We start from the raw sequence: 14,143 nt of genomic DNA on the forward strand, positions 1-14,143 counted from the left end.
CATTTATAAATATAATAAATATTAAAAAACATATTACACACACTAATAATAATAATAATAATAATAATAATAATAATAATAATAATTAGGGCTGTCAATTAATCACAATTAACTTCTGCAATTAACGCGTAAATGTTTTTAGAGATTAATTATTTGAACGCGCGTTAATCGCATTGCTGTGTATTGAGTCTTTCAGCACACCATACTTCAATCCAGGCTGCAGCAACATTGTATCGAGTGTCTGAGTGCAGTTATTGTTTAAATAGAAAGTTAGTCACTGAACCTCTTAAAGGAGCAAAGCACTAAAAATGAATAGGATCTTTTTTTTTTTTTTTTTTTTGACGGCTCACTGGACAGAAAGACGCTTACTTTGATACAGTCAAAGTGAGTTCCAGTATCAAACATGAGTACATCGAGTCTGCTGCGTGCTGAAAACGTCTTCATGTCTCAAAATACACTAGCACCTCTTTAACAATAACAAATTAAACCCACCAGTTTCAACAGAAATGCAGGATCGCTGCAAGCCCATATCAAGCTAAGTATGATAATTTTTTAATTTATTTCAGTTCACAATCACATTTAAAAATAGATATCCTATGTATTATGTTTTCTGATCTCTGTATGCTGTTGATCAAGCTTGATTAACTAAGATTAATGTTGTAAGATTAATGTTAATTTTTTAAATCGCTTCACAGTCCTAATAATAATAATAATAATAATAATAATAATAATAATAATAATAATAATAACTTCTCAGAAACTGCTTATCTTATTGAAGCAAAAATGAGCATAGATGATCTAAGTATGATTACACCATGTAACAATTATTATTTTTTTTTTGTTCCTGGGTAGTAAGTGTTATTTCCTAATTGCTTATGCCTCAAAAGTATAGAAAATGGCTATTATTCCCCACAAACTTAAGTGACCAGGACAGTGATATTTTGAAATTTACCTATTTTCCAGAACATTCCAGATAGATTCAGTGCTGAGTAAACTTGGAGTAACTTCTAGAACTTTCTAGAACTTTCCAGTAATATAAATGGTAGTATAAATACAGGGGCCTTAAGCCCACCAGTTCAGTTTAGTTCCAGCTGCCTAAGTGGATACATATCTGCATTTTTCTGAGATGGCATCAAGAGGCTGCAAGCATCCGGCAGACGCATTTTGCTATGTCTGCGGCCAATTTATCAAGACAAGATCGAAAAAGTACTCCGTGGAAGCATCTGCTAAGATGTGTGAGGCCTACAAGGCATATTTCGCATGCCTGTGCGGGATCAAGACAAACCCTGGGCACCTCATTTCACCTGCGAGCACTGCAAAAAAACTCTGGAAGGTAAGATGGACAATTGTTGCTCTGAATTTTATGTTATAAAATTTGTTAACATTTTTAAAATTGTAAAAGTTTTTAATTTTAAAATGTTTTACAATTTTCAATGTTATTGAAAAAAAATATCATATATGAAAAATGTTGCGGGAATCTCTTACACATTAGTCATGGGTGAAATAAATGTATTTTTGTAGGATGGTACAGAGGGGAAACGAGAGCCATGAAGTTCGCTATCCCAAGAATTTGGCGGGAACCCACTGACCACTCAAACAACTGCTACTTCTGCATGGTGGACCCTTCCAAGCGGACCGAGTTCTCTGTGGGGAGGAACAACGTCAAGTGGGAGCCACTGGTGGACCCCTGGAAGGTGCTGATGCCACCACTGCACATCAAATTGGGCCTTATGAAACAATTTGTCAGAGCTCTAGATAAGGAGTCGGCAGCCTTCAAGTAGCTTCAAGACTTCTTCCCTAAGCTGTCTGAGGCAAAGGTCAAAGCCGGTGTCTTTGTCGGACCACAGATAAAGAAGATCCTGGAGTGCAATGAATTCCCCAAGAAGCTCACTAGTAAGGAGAAAGCGGCTTGGAACAGCTTTGTCACAGTGGTTCGGGGCTTCCTGGGCAATCACAAGGCCGAAAACTATGTGGAGCTGGTTGAGACTCTGGTGAAAAACTACGGCACAATGGGCTGTAGGATGTCCCTCAAAGTCCATATCCTTGATGCTCATCTTGATAAATTCAAGGAGAACATGGGAGCGTACTCGGAGGAGCAAAGCGAGCGCTTCCACCAGGATATACTGGACTTTGAACGCCGCTACCAAGGACAGTATAACGAGAACATGATGGGAGACTACATCTGGGGGCTGATTCGTGAAAGTGATTTACAGTATAATCGTAAATCTCGAAAAACTACTCACTTCTAAATCTTTTGTAGTCATTTTTGTATTACTTTAGTATAAATACATGTTAATTTGGATTCATATTTTGTTTTTTTCTGACTTTATGTGAACGAAAAGACACAAATTCGCCCGTTTTCTCATTGGAAATAGGTAAATTTCAAAATATCACTGTCCTGGTCACAAAAGCAAAGTTTGTGGGGAATAATAGCCATTTTCTATACTTTTGAGGCATAAGCATTTAGGAAATAACACTTACTACCCAGGAACAAAAATTGTGTTACATAGTGTAATCTTTTACTCTTGTTCAAGGGAAGTTGATGTTTTGGCCACATTTTGTGCGTTTCATAACACAAACACCGTTGCATGTAAACACTTCAAATTACACAGGGTTGTACAACCGTACGTGAAGTAGTGCTCACAGTTGAATGATAATGATTGATCACATGGATTTCACGATAACTGCTTGGAAGCCGTAAAGTTGCTCGCAACTCTAGTTGTTATTATTATTATTATTATTATTATTATTATTATTATTATTATTATTATTATTTTTATTTTTTTATTTTTTTCTGCCAAAACATGCTCAAAAACTCACAATGTGAGTTTTTGCCTATGGATGATAGTCAGTGATATTCAGCAAATTTGCACAAGTCACATGGTTCGGCAGCCATATTGGATTTTGCAGAATTTGTTAAAATGCCTATGTATCGGAAACCGCTTACTGCAGAGTTCTGAAAATGTCTATACATGTTGAGGGATAGTCCATGATTAACTGTTGTTAATATGAAGCTGATTGGTTCTGTGGTTTGGCAACCACATTGATAAATGACATAAAATTACCATAAAAATATAAAATCATCAAAATTCAAACATCTTCTTCTCTGAAACCGCTTATCCGATTGAAACAAAAATTGGAATAAAACATCTCAGTATGTTCATCTGTTACGCTTGTTCAGGGGAAGTTGCTACTGTGAAAATCATGGCGTCCACGCTGCATGACATCATCAACATAAGCAACTGGCTATAAAACTTGTAACTTCTTATCGGCTGCACCAAAATGCACACAATTTGACACGGATGTAGAGGACTATGGGATATTGTGTCGTGGTCAATATGGCAGCCTTTGGTCACATGGTGTGGCAGCCATCTTGGATTTAATGAAAAGTTTGGACAATATTCAAAAGTCTTCCTCTCATGAACGATAAATAGTACAGTTGTGAAAAATGTTGTACTTGGTGCACTCATGTCCACCATTGATTCTACTTAAGAAAAAATGGATCGGTCACATGGTGTGGCAGCTATGTTGGATTTTGCGTAAAACACTTAACCCTTTGCAGTCCATTTATTAAGTGCGCGTCAGGCGCGTCAGGTCCAATTTATTTTCACACGCGCAGTTAATTTTAGACACGCTGTTTAAAATGTATTTTTTCCACAGTCAAACAGGTTTAAATGGCCCTGCATATCAACAAAGCACTCACTAGGCTTCTCCAGCCCCGCCACACCCTTTCTTTCGCTATCGCTTTCATCTATGTAAGAAATAAATAATAATAAAAATAAAAGTCGTACATACCGATCAATCATCTCCGGATCACTCGTTTTATCACCAAACTCCTCAATATTGCGATCAAAGTCATTATTTTATTACTATAACATCTGAAAAAAGCTCTGCAAATGTCCATGATAGTCTCTGTGCGCTGACGCACTCAGCCAGCTTGTTTACTATGACCGCCCCGTTATCTGATACCAGGGCCATATATGACTATTCATGTGATACGCCTTTTTGTTTTTTTTTTGTTTTTTTTCCGACTTGTTCGGCAATTGAATGGTTTTCTCGGCTTTTTCCGGAGAAAAAACGACTAGAAACCCGTTTTTTGCGTTGCTATAATGATGTCGGACCCAGTCCGACAAAGGACCTGAGAGGAATAATTGCAATGTCGGACCCAGTCCGACAATGGACCGCAAAGGGTTAAACAACAACTCCTCATGAGCCCTTTGGCTGATTGACGTGGATCTTGGGTATCCGTTATCTTTGTACTGTCCTCTAAAAAAGTTACTCAGGAAAAGTTCCTACATCAACAAACATGACCACCATGAGCCAATCAATATGGGTGACATGCCAGTTCTGCCAGTTTTTCACCTGAAATGACACATTCCCACCAGTGGGGACAGCTGTTAACATGTTAAATTCTGCAAGGTATAGAAAAAATATAGCAAGGTATAGAAAAAAGTATGTTTGTAATTTATTAGATGTGACTTTTGTTGTTTTACAAAACTGGTGTGTTTATATGAGCACTATAGGTAATGCAAGTAGTGTAATGTGTAATGCATAAATAGTTTTACATAGTATGGTTAAGTTCTGCTAAATGTCAAACTTAAAGCTGGCTGTAAAACTTCCCATAATTTCTTATTGACTGCAGATGGATGTTATATAACATGCAGAGTTCTGATTGAAGCCAAAATGAGCATAAATGATCTAAGTATGATTATCTTTTACGGTTGCTCAAGGGAAGTTGCTATAGTACAAAACATGGCTGCTGTGGGCCAAAGAGATTTCAGCATTGATCATCTAAACAGTGATTCCAATATTTTGGCCAAAATTGACAGTCAGCTGTGTCCAAAATGATTTGTGATAACGTTTCATCTATAACAACCAATGCGCTTAAATTTGACACTAACTGCTTGGAAGCTGTAAAGTTGCTTGCAACTCTAGTTTATAACTGTTGATGTGATTAGTTGTGAGAGTGCATTGCGCACTGTGGAACTTTCAGCTGCATATTTTAAATACCCCAGATGTAAAATTTCTGTACAGCCCGAGATCACAGTAATGTTATAAAAAAAATGGCAAATAGTAATATAAAACTAGAAGTTGCAAGCAACTTGACGGCTTCCAGGCATTCTTGTTCATATCTGTGTTCCATAGTAACCGTTACACTATCTGCACCCTCAGCAGTTATAAGCCACTTTTGCATTTGACCTTAAGGAGAGGTCAAAGTTCACAGTCAAAGACGGTTTTTGATAGAGCTTATATGGGTTCTTATATGTGTTCCATAATAACCATGACACTATCTGCACTTCCTAAGGAGTTACAAGCTAGTTTTGCATTTGACCTTAAGGAGAGGTCAGAGGTCACAGTCAATACATTTTTTTGAATAGAGCATACATGGGTTCCTATATGTGTTCCACAGTAACCATTACCCTATCTGCACTATGTAAGGAGTTATAAGCTAGTTTTGCATTTGACCTTATGGAGAGGTCAAAGGTCATGGTCAAGTTAATTTTTGAATAGAGCATATATGGGTTCATTTGTGTATTCTATAGTAACTATGACACTGTCTAAACTCTCAAAGGAGTTCTAAACAAGTTTTGCATTTGACCTTTAGCAAGGTAATATGTGCAATTTCACCATAGCTGAAAATTGATTGGCTTACGGTGGCCATGTTTTTTTTATGCAGCAAGTTGCTTTGCACAAACTTAACAGACAAGCTTGCCAAGGCTATGTATGCAAAGTTTCGCTTAAATCGGCATAACTGTTTCAGAGGTTTGAATATTTTTGACAAATCCAATATGGCTGCCAAACCATTTATTATTATTATTATTATTATTATTATTATTATTATTATTATTATTATTATTTATTTCTTAGCAGATGCCCTTATCCACGGCGACTTACAATAGTTACAAGATATCACATTATTTTTACATACAATTACCCATTTATACAGTTGGGTTTTTACTGGAGCAATCTAGGTAAAGTACCTTGCTCAAGGGTACAGCAGCATTGTCCCCACCTGGGATTGAACCAACGACCCTCCGGTCAGGAGTCCAGGGCCCTAACCACTGCTCCACACTGCTGCCCGTGTGTTTAACAAATCTAAATATAGGCATAAGGGTAGTATGTGCCCTAAGTTCCACATCTGTACCATAAGAGGTTTTGGAGAAGAAGATTTTGTTAAATTGGCCAATATTCGCGAAAAATCCAATATGGTTGCCAAACCATGTGACCTATGACTTTGTTTTCGCTCTGACACAACTTCCTGTAGGCCTGTACCACCACTCTGAAGATTCACGAGTCTACAACATTGTACCTTAAATGAATACTCCAATATGTGCAAATTGACCATAGCCAAAATTTGATTGGCTCATGACAGCCATGTTTTTTTTTATGTAGCGACTTGCTTTTAACAAACTTAATAGACAACCTTGCCAAGGCTATGTATGCAAAGTTTCACTTAAATCGGCATAACGGTTTCAGAGAAGACAATTGACAATTCCAATATGGCCGCCAGACCATGTGACCAATCAACTTATCTTGAACCGTAAATCTAGGCCATGAGGTTAGTCTATTGCACCAAGTTTCACATCTCAAAATTCTCTAGAAATCCAATATGGCCACCACACCATGTGGCTGCCAAATCATGTGACCAATCAACTTCATTCTTTCGTTGACATTAATTTCCCATAGTCCTCTACTACTGTATGAAGTTTCATCACTCTACCACATTGTACCATAGAGAAACACTGCAATATATGCAAATTGACCATAGCTGAAATTTGATTGTCTCGCGGTGGCCATTTTTTTGATAGACTTGATAGACTATCAAAAAACCAACTCCCCAGTAATGTTGTTGAAGCTGACACCCTGGGATCATTCAAGAAGCTGCTTGATGAGATTCTGAGATCAATAAGCTACTAACAACCAAACGAGCAAGATGGGCTGAATGGCCTCCTCTCGTTTGTAAACTTTCTTATGTTCTTACAACCTTGCCAAGGCCATGTATGCAAAGTTTTGATTCAATCGACATAATCATTTAAGAGAAGAAGTCGTTTGAATATTTTTGACAAATCCAATATGGCCACCAAACGATGTGACTGATCGACTTCTCTTGAACAACCGTAAATCTAGGCCATGAGGGTAGTATGTGCACCAAGTTTCAGATCTCTGCTGTAAACCGGTTCGGAGAAGAAGATTTTTTTAAGTTGTCCAAAATTATTGAAAACCTATGACCTTCATTTTCACCCTGACACAACTTCCTTTAGGTGCCTACCAGCCTACCAAGTTTCGTGAGTTTCCGTGCAACAGTGTTGATTTTAGAGATTTTTTGAAAGGGGCGGAAGAAAATAAAAAATTCTAACGGAAACAATAGGCTTCCCATTCTGGCTGGGAAGCCTAAAAAATGTCAATTTTACACTCTTAAAAAAATTATATATATATATATATATATATATATATATATATATATATATATATATATATATATATATATATATATATATATATATAACCATTATATGATTTATTATTAGATGTGTTAATAGTATTAACCCTTTGCGGTCCATTTATTCAGCGCGTCTCAGGCGCGTCAGGTCCAATTTATTTTCACACGGGCAGTTAATTTTAGACACGCTGTTTAAAAGTATTTTTTTTTTCCACAGTCAAACGGGTTTAAAAGGCCCTGCATATCAACAAAGCACTCACTAGGCATCTCCAGCCCCACCCCACCCTTTCGTTCGCTTTTGCTTTCACATATGCTAAGAAATAAATAATAATAATAATAATAGTCGTACATACCAATCAGTCATCTCCTGATCACTCGTTTTATCACAAAACGCCTCAATAATGCGATCCAAGTCATTATTTTATTACATCTGAAAAAAGCTCTGCAAATGTCCATGATATTCTCTGAGCGTTGATGCAGTCACAGCCAGCTTGTTTCCTTATGGCCTCCATTATCAGATGCCAGGGGCAAATTTCATGAGATACGCCCTTTTTTTTTCTTTTTTTTTTTTCGGCTTGTCTCGGCTCCTGTCGCTCCCACTCGGCCATTGAATGGTTTTCACAGCTTTTTCCTGAGAAAAAACGACTAGAAACCCGTTTTTTGCGTCTTTTTGATGATGTCGGACAGGGTCCGACATTGGACCGAATAGGAATAATTGCAATGTCGGACCAGGTCCGACATAGGACCGCAAAGGGTTAAGCAGTATGTGTTGCAGGGTGAGGCAATATCATTTTTATCAGGAATTACGAGTTTTCATGGTCATAAGCAGCCTCTTGTGGTGAGATTTTCAAAAGCAGGCTACTAATGGAAATTATCGTGCCCCACTGGCCTGGGCTGTTGCAGTAACAGTTATAAAAGGGCATAGTGAATAAAGAAACACTACAGAGAAGACAGCACCACTAAAAATACAGTTTAGAGTACGATTTCTTTGGTTTAATTAAAATAAAATAAGTGGCATACAGAACGTGAAATAGTTCTTACTACTAGTAAAAAGAAATGCAGGAAGGTCATGATTTGTTTATTGAGAAATATATTGACACATGTTAACAGTTAAATATCCTTTATTCTCAACTGTTTAAATGTGGTTCTGGAAGTTACAGAGATTCATTTTTAATGTTTTGCTAACCCACATTGTTAAACACTTGATTTTGTAACACGTCAATTAAATATTTAAGATAACTAAATCAACCCAGATAGTCTAAATGATCAGTTATTGAATTGTTCCTACAGCGTGTTGCAATTATACAAAAGTGTTGCAAAGAATTACAAACGATCCGCCCCTAGACAGGTTAGCATTCACACAGGACAAAAACTCCCCATTCATGTGGGAGTGATTGGACGCTCGCTTAAGGTGTGCGGGGTCGCCGTTTCGCGCCCAGCCTCGGCCTTGTTACAACAGTACTTACTTGATACTGCTCAGTAAGCCTTGTGAATTGTGTTGGATAAAGGCATCTGTTAATTATTATTATTATTATTATTAACAAGCACTTAATCTGCATCAGATTCCACCATCCTAATACTGAAGTTTTGTGAGACTTATCGAAGCACTGACACTATACATGCCCACACAAAGTGAAGTTAAAATTAGTTACAAAACTTATTAAAACGTATTAATCATAGGCATTAATTGGATTTTTAAATGAATGTTATCAAGTAAAAAACTTAGTACAAAAATGTTTCTATAAAAACAAAACACATGTGCATGTCAAAACCTGGCCCACAGTACAAATGCATTTGTTACAACTCATAAGCGAAAACATAGTTTTATTAACAAAGTTAACAAATTAATATCCCAAAAGCATGTATTTTATATATGTATTTAAATACTGAATTTTGACCATCCGTTAGTAATATTCAAAGTTGATGGAAATTTGAGAGGCAGGAAGACTCCGACACGTTCAGCTTGTTCGATGTTTAACATAAACAGATTTTAGCCTTGTGGCTGACAGCGATTTGGGGATACTGTTTGTGCATTGTGGAGATTTTGTTTAGACCAAAAATTCCAAGCAGTAGTTACATCATGTGTAATAAACTAGAACATTAATATTATGGGTCAAATATATAAACACATCTCACTATACAGTACAGACCATCGTAAATCAAGGCTTGTTGTATTTTGCCAGTATTGCATGTACAGTTGTAATGTATCTATTAGAATACAGTGAATTAGCAGTACAGCTATGGCCAAAAGTTTTGCATCTCCCTATCGAATGAAGCCTGTGGAATAATGCTACATTAACATACTGAATTGCATACCGCTTTGTAGTTTTCCATACTTAAAGAAAAACTGTGACATTTAAAAATGTGGTATTTGGAAATCCAACATGCCGTAAATGCTACTATATAACTTATGGCTTCCGATAGACTTTTGTGATCTCGTTCTGTAGTTTCTTTGATTACATGATGTTAAATAAAACATCTAAATTATGTTAATCTAACCTTTTTTTTAATGGTCAAAAACTGATGCAAAAGTTGAGACCAAAGCTATACCATCGCTCGCAGCAAAAAAATAAAAAATATGTAAAAACGTAGGCCTAATAGTTGATAGTTTTCAGCGAGGAAGCTTCATGCCTGCCCCTTATTATTAGCCAAGGACCCAGCGGCGGTTAAACCAAACAAACCAGAGGAACACAATGAGTTCTTGTAGTTCTAACTTGAACAGAGGCTGAGATCGATCAATCAATCAGTCAATCAATCAATCTTTATTTTATATAGTGCCTTTCATAGTGGACCACCATCACAAAGCGCTTTACAAGATGCAGTAACAAGAACATCCATAATACTTTAGATACAGAGAAATGCATAATACATGATATACAGTAAAAAAAAAAAAAAAACATGCATAATACCTTAAATACAGTGGAAAGTGCATAATACGTTATAGTAGCATAATACATTAAATAGCAGCAGCAACACAGCAGATATCAGGCTTAAAGAGCATGGAAAGCAAGAGAGAACAGGTGGGTCTTGAGAGTTGATTTAAAGCAAGCGACGGTGGGAGCATCACGCACCAGAGCTGGGAGAGAGTTCCAAAGATTCAGAGACATGAAGCTAAACGAGCGTGGTGCACTTCTGCTTGGGGATAACAAGCAGGCCAGAGTCAGAGGATCTATCTTGCAGGCAGGGACATAGTGGGTCAGCAGGTTGAGGAGGTACTCGGGACCTGTGTGATGAAGGGCATTGTAGGTGAGCAGCAGAGTTTTGAAAATAATCCTGAACTTTACAGGTAGCCAGTGTAACTGGGCAAGACGGGGGCTGATGTGATCACGTTTTTTACATCTGGTAAGGATCCTGGCAGCGGCATTCTGGACTAGCTGCAGTCGGTTTATGGTGTGTGCCCGGTGACCACCATATAGAGAGTTGCAGTAGTCAAGTCGAGAGGAGAAGTGCATGACCAAGTATCTCCGCATCCGGGAGGGAAAGGTAGGGACGGACTTTGGAGATGTTTCGAAGATGGTAGAAGGAAGATTTGACCACAGAGGAGATGTGAGCATCAAAGGAGAGGTTGCTGTCAAGAAGTAGGCCAAGGCTTCATACTGCAGGGGAAGGCAGCAGCAGACAGTTTCCGAGTTTCAGGGCAGCTATATTGAGATTCTTAAGTTTTGAGATTCTTGAGTTTTAGATCCTACTAGGAGGAGTTCAGATTTCCTAGTGTTCAGCTGAAGAAAATTAGCAGACATCCAAACCTCGACGTCTTGAATGCAAGTCGAGAGCCGGACCATGGCAGAGGGGCTACCAGGGTCGAGTTTAAAGTAGAGCTGGGTGTCGTCAGCATAGGAGTGAAACATGAGGCTGTGTTGGTGGATGAGGTGACCCACGGGAAGCATGTAGATATTGAAGAGAAGGGGCCCAAGAACAGATCCTTGGGGAACACCACAAGTGACTGGGTTTGCAACGCCACTACGTCCAGCATTCGAGTTTTTGAGAGAAAAGGGAGATTGGAGATGGAACGGAAATTAGATAAGTCAGCCAGGTCAAGGGAGGGTTTTTTGAGTACCGGTGTAACTCAGGCAAGCTTAAGGGCAGCAGGAACCGAGCCAGAGTCCAGGGACAGGTTGAGAGTGTGCATAATGAAGGGAGCAAGATCAGAACCACAGAGACAGATAAGGTTAGTCGGCCAGGGGTCCAGGGGACATGTGACAGTAGTTGATTACAACAGTAAGCAAGGCGTCGTACCCGCTCCCTAGAGATATAAACAACTGTTGCATAGGGATCAGTGCCATTCTTCTTTCAGCCTGCCTGAGAAAGGAGTGAGCTCTGACCTTTCGGTCAAAACTACGGAGATAAGTTGATATTTCACCTTTTCTCTCTTATTTCAATTCTGAAATAATTTCAATTTAATATTAAGCATATAATTCTATCTAAGCCTAGGTTCTGATTAAGTTCCACCGCTGCTTGGCTCTTCGAGAGTCGATATTATTTCTTGCTAGCGCTTTTTCATTGGATATATATGTGTGTGTGTGTGTGTATATATATATATATATATATATATATATATATATATATATATATATATATACAGTGCCTTGCGAAAGTATTCGGCCCCCTTGAACTTTGCGACCTTTTGCCACATTTCAGGCTTAAAACATAAAGATATGAAACTGTAATTTTTTGTGAAGAATCAACAACAAGTGGGACACAATCATGAAGTGGAACGAAATTTATTGGATATTTCAAACTTTTTTAACAAATAAAAAACTGAAAAATTGGGCGTGCAAAATTATTCAGCCCCCTTAAGTTAGTACTTTGTAGCGCCACCTTTTGCTGCGATTACAGCTGTAAGTCGCTTGGGGTATGTCTCTATCAGTTTTGCACATCGAGAAATTTTTGCCCATTCCTCCTTGCAAAACAGCTCGAGCTCAGTGAGGTTGGATGGAGAGCATTTGTGAACAGCAGTTTTCAGTTCTTTCCACAGATTCTCGATTGGATTCAGGTCTGGACTTTGACTTGGCCATTCTAACACCTGGATATGTTTATTTGTGAACCATTCCATTGTAGATTTTGCTTTATGTTTTGGATCATTGTCTTGTTGGAAGACAAATCTCCGTCCCAGTCTCAGGTCTTTTGCAGACTCCATCAGGTTTTCTTCCAGAATGGTCCTGTATTTGGCTCCATCCATCTTCCCATCAATTTTAACCATCTTCCCTGTCCCTGCTGAAGAAAAGCAGGCCCAAACCATGATGCTGCCACCACCATGTTTGACAGTGGGGATGGTGTGTTCAGGGTGATGAGCTGTGTTGCTTTTACGCCAAACATAACGTTTTGCATTGTTGCCAAAAAGTTCGATTTTGGTTTCATCTGACCAGAGCACCTTCTTCCACATGTTTGGTGTGTCTCCCAGGTGGCTTGTGGCAAACTGTAAACGACACTTTTTATGGATATCTTTAAGAAATGGCTTTCTTCTTGCCACTCTTCCATAAAGGCCAGATTTGTGCAGTATACGACTGATTGTTGTCCTATGGACAGAGTCTCCCACCTCAGCTGTAGATCTCTGCAGTTCATCCAGAGTGATCATGGGCCTCTTGGCTGCATCTCTGATCAGTCTTCTCCTTGTATGAGCTGAAAGTTTAGAGGGACGGCCAGGTCTTGGTAGATTTGCAGTGGTCTGATACTCCTTCCATTTCAATATTATCGCTTGCACAGTGCTCCTTGGGATGTTTAAAGCTTGGGAAATCTTTTTGTATCCAAATCCGGCTTTAAACTTCTCCACAACAGTATCTCGGACCTGCCTGGTGTGTTCCTTGTTCTTCATGATGCTCTCTGCGCTTTAAACGGACCTCTGAGACTATCACAGTGCAGGTGCATTTATACGGTGACTTGATTACACACAGGTGGATTCTATTTATCATCATTAGTCATTTAGGTCAACATTGGATCATTCAGAGATCCTCACTGAACTTCTGGAGAGAGTTTGCTGCACGTAAAGGGGCTGAATAATTTTGCACGCCCAATTTTTCAGTTTTTTATTTGTTAAAAAAGTTTGACATATCCAATAAATTTTGTTCCACTTCATGATTGTGTCCCACTTGTTGTTGATTCTTCACAAAAAATTACAGTTTCATATCTTTATGTTTGAAGCCTGAAATGTGGCAAAAGGTCGCAAAGTTCAAGGGGGCCGAATACTTTCGCAAGGCACTGTATATATATATATATATATATATATATATATATATATATATATATATATATATATATATATATATATATATATACACAGTGCCATGAAAAAGTATTTGCCCCGTCTGATTTTCTGCATATTTTTGACACTGAATGTTGTCAGATCTTCAACCAAAACCTAATATTAGGTAAAAGGGACCCTGAGTGAACAAATAACACAAAAATTTGATACATATTTAATTTATTTATTAAAGAAAGTTATGCAACACCCAGTGCCCCCATGTGAAAAAGTAATCGCCCCCTTAGACTCAATAACTGGTTACGCCACCTTCAGCAGCAATAACTGCAACCAAACGCTTCATGTAGTTATTGATTAGTCTCTCACAGCGCCATGAAGGAATTTTGGCCCACTCCTCCATGCAGAACTGCTTCAACTCAGTGACATTTAAAACATAAGAACATAAGAAAGTTTACAAACGAGAGGAGGCCATTCAGCCCATCTTGCTCGTTTGGTTGTTAGTAGCT

General features: G+C 38.2%; 1 protein-coding gene across 1 annotated transcript in view; it reads left to right on the forward strand.

Annotated features, from left to right (window-relative positions):
* LOC117403252 (protein enabled homolog) overlaps window positions 1-14,143 on the forward strand; it is a 300,703-nt gene that overhangs the window by 271,363 nt on the left and 15,197 nt on the right.

Source organism: Acipenser ruthenus, chromosome 5 (genome assembly GCF_902713425.1).
Source record: "Acipenser ruthenus chromosome 5, fAciRut3.2 maternal haplotype, whole genome shotgun sequence".
Taxonomy (NCBI): Eukaryota; Metazoa; Chordata; class Actinopteri; order Acipenseriformes; family Acipenseridae; genus Acipenser; species Acipenser ruthenus.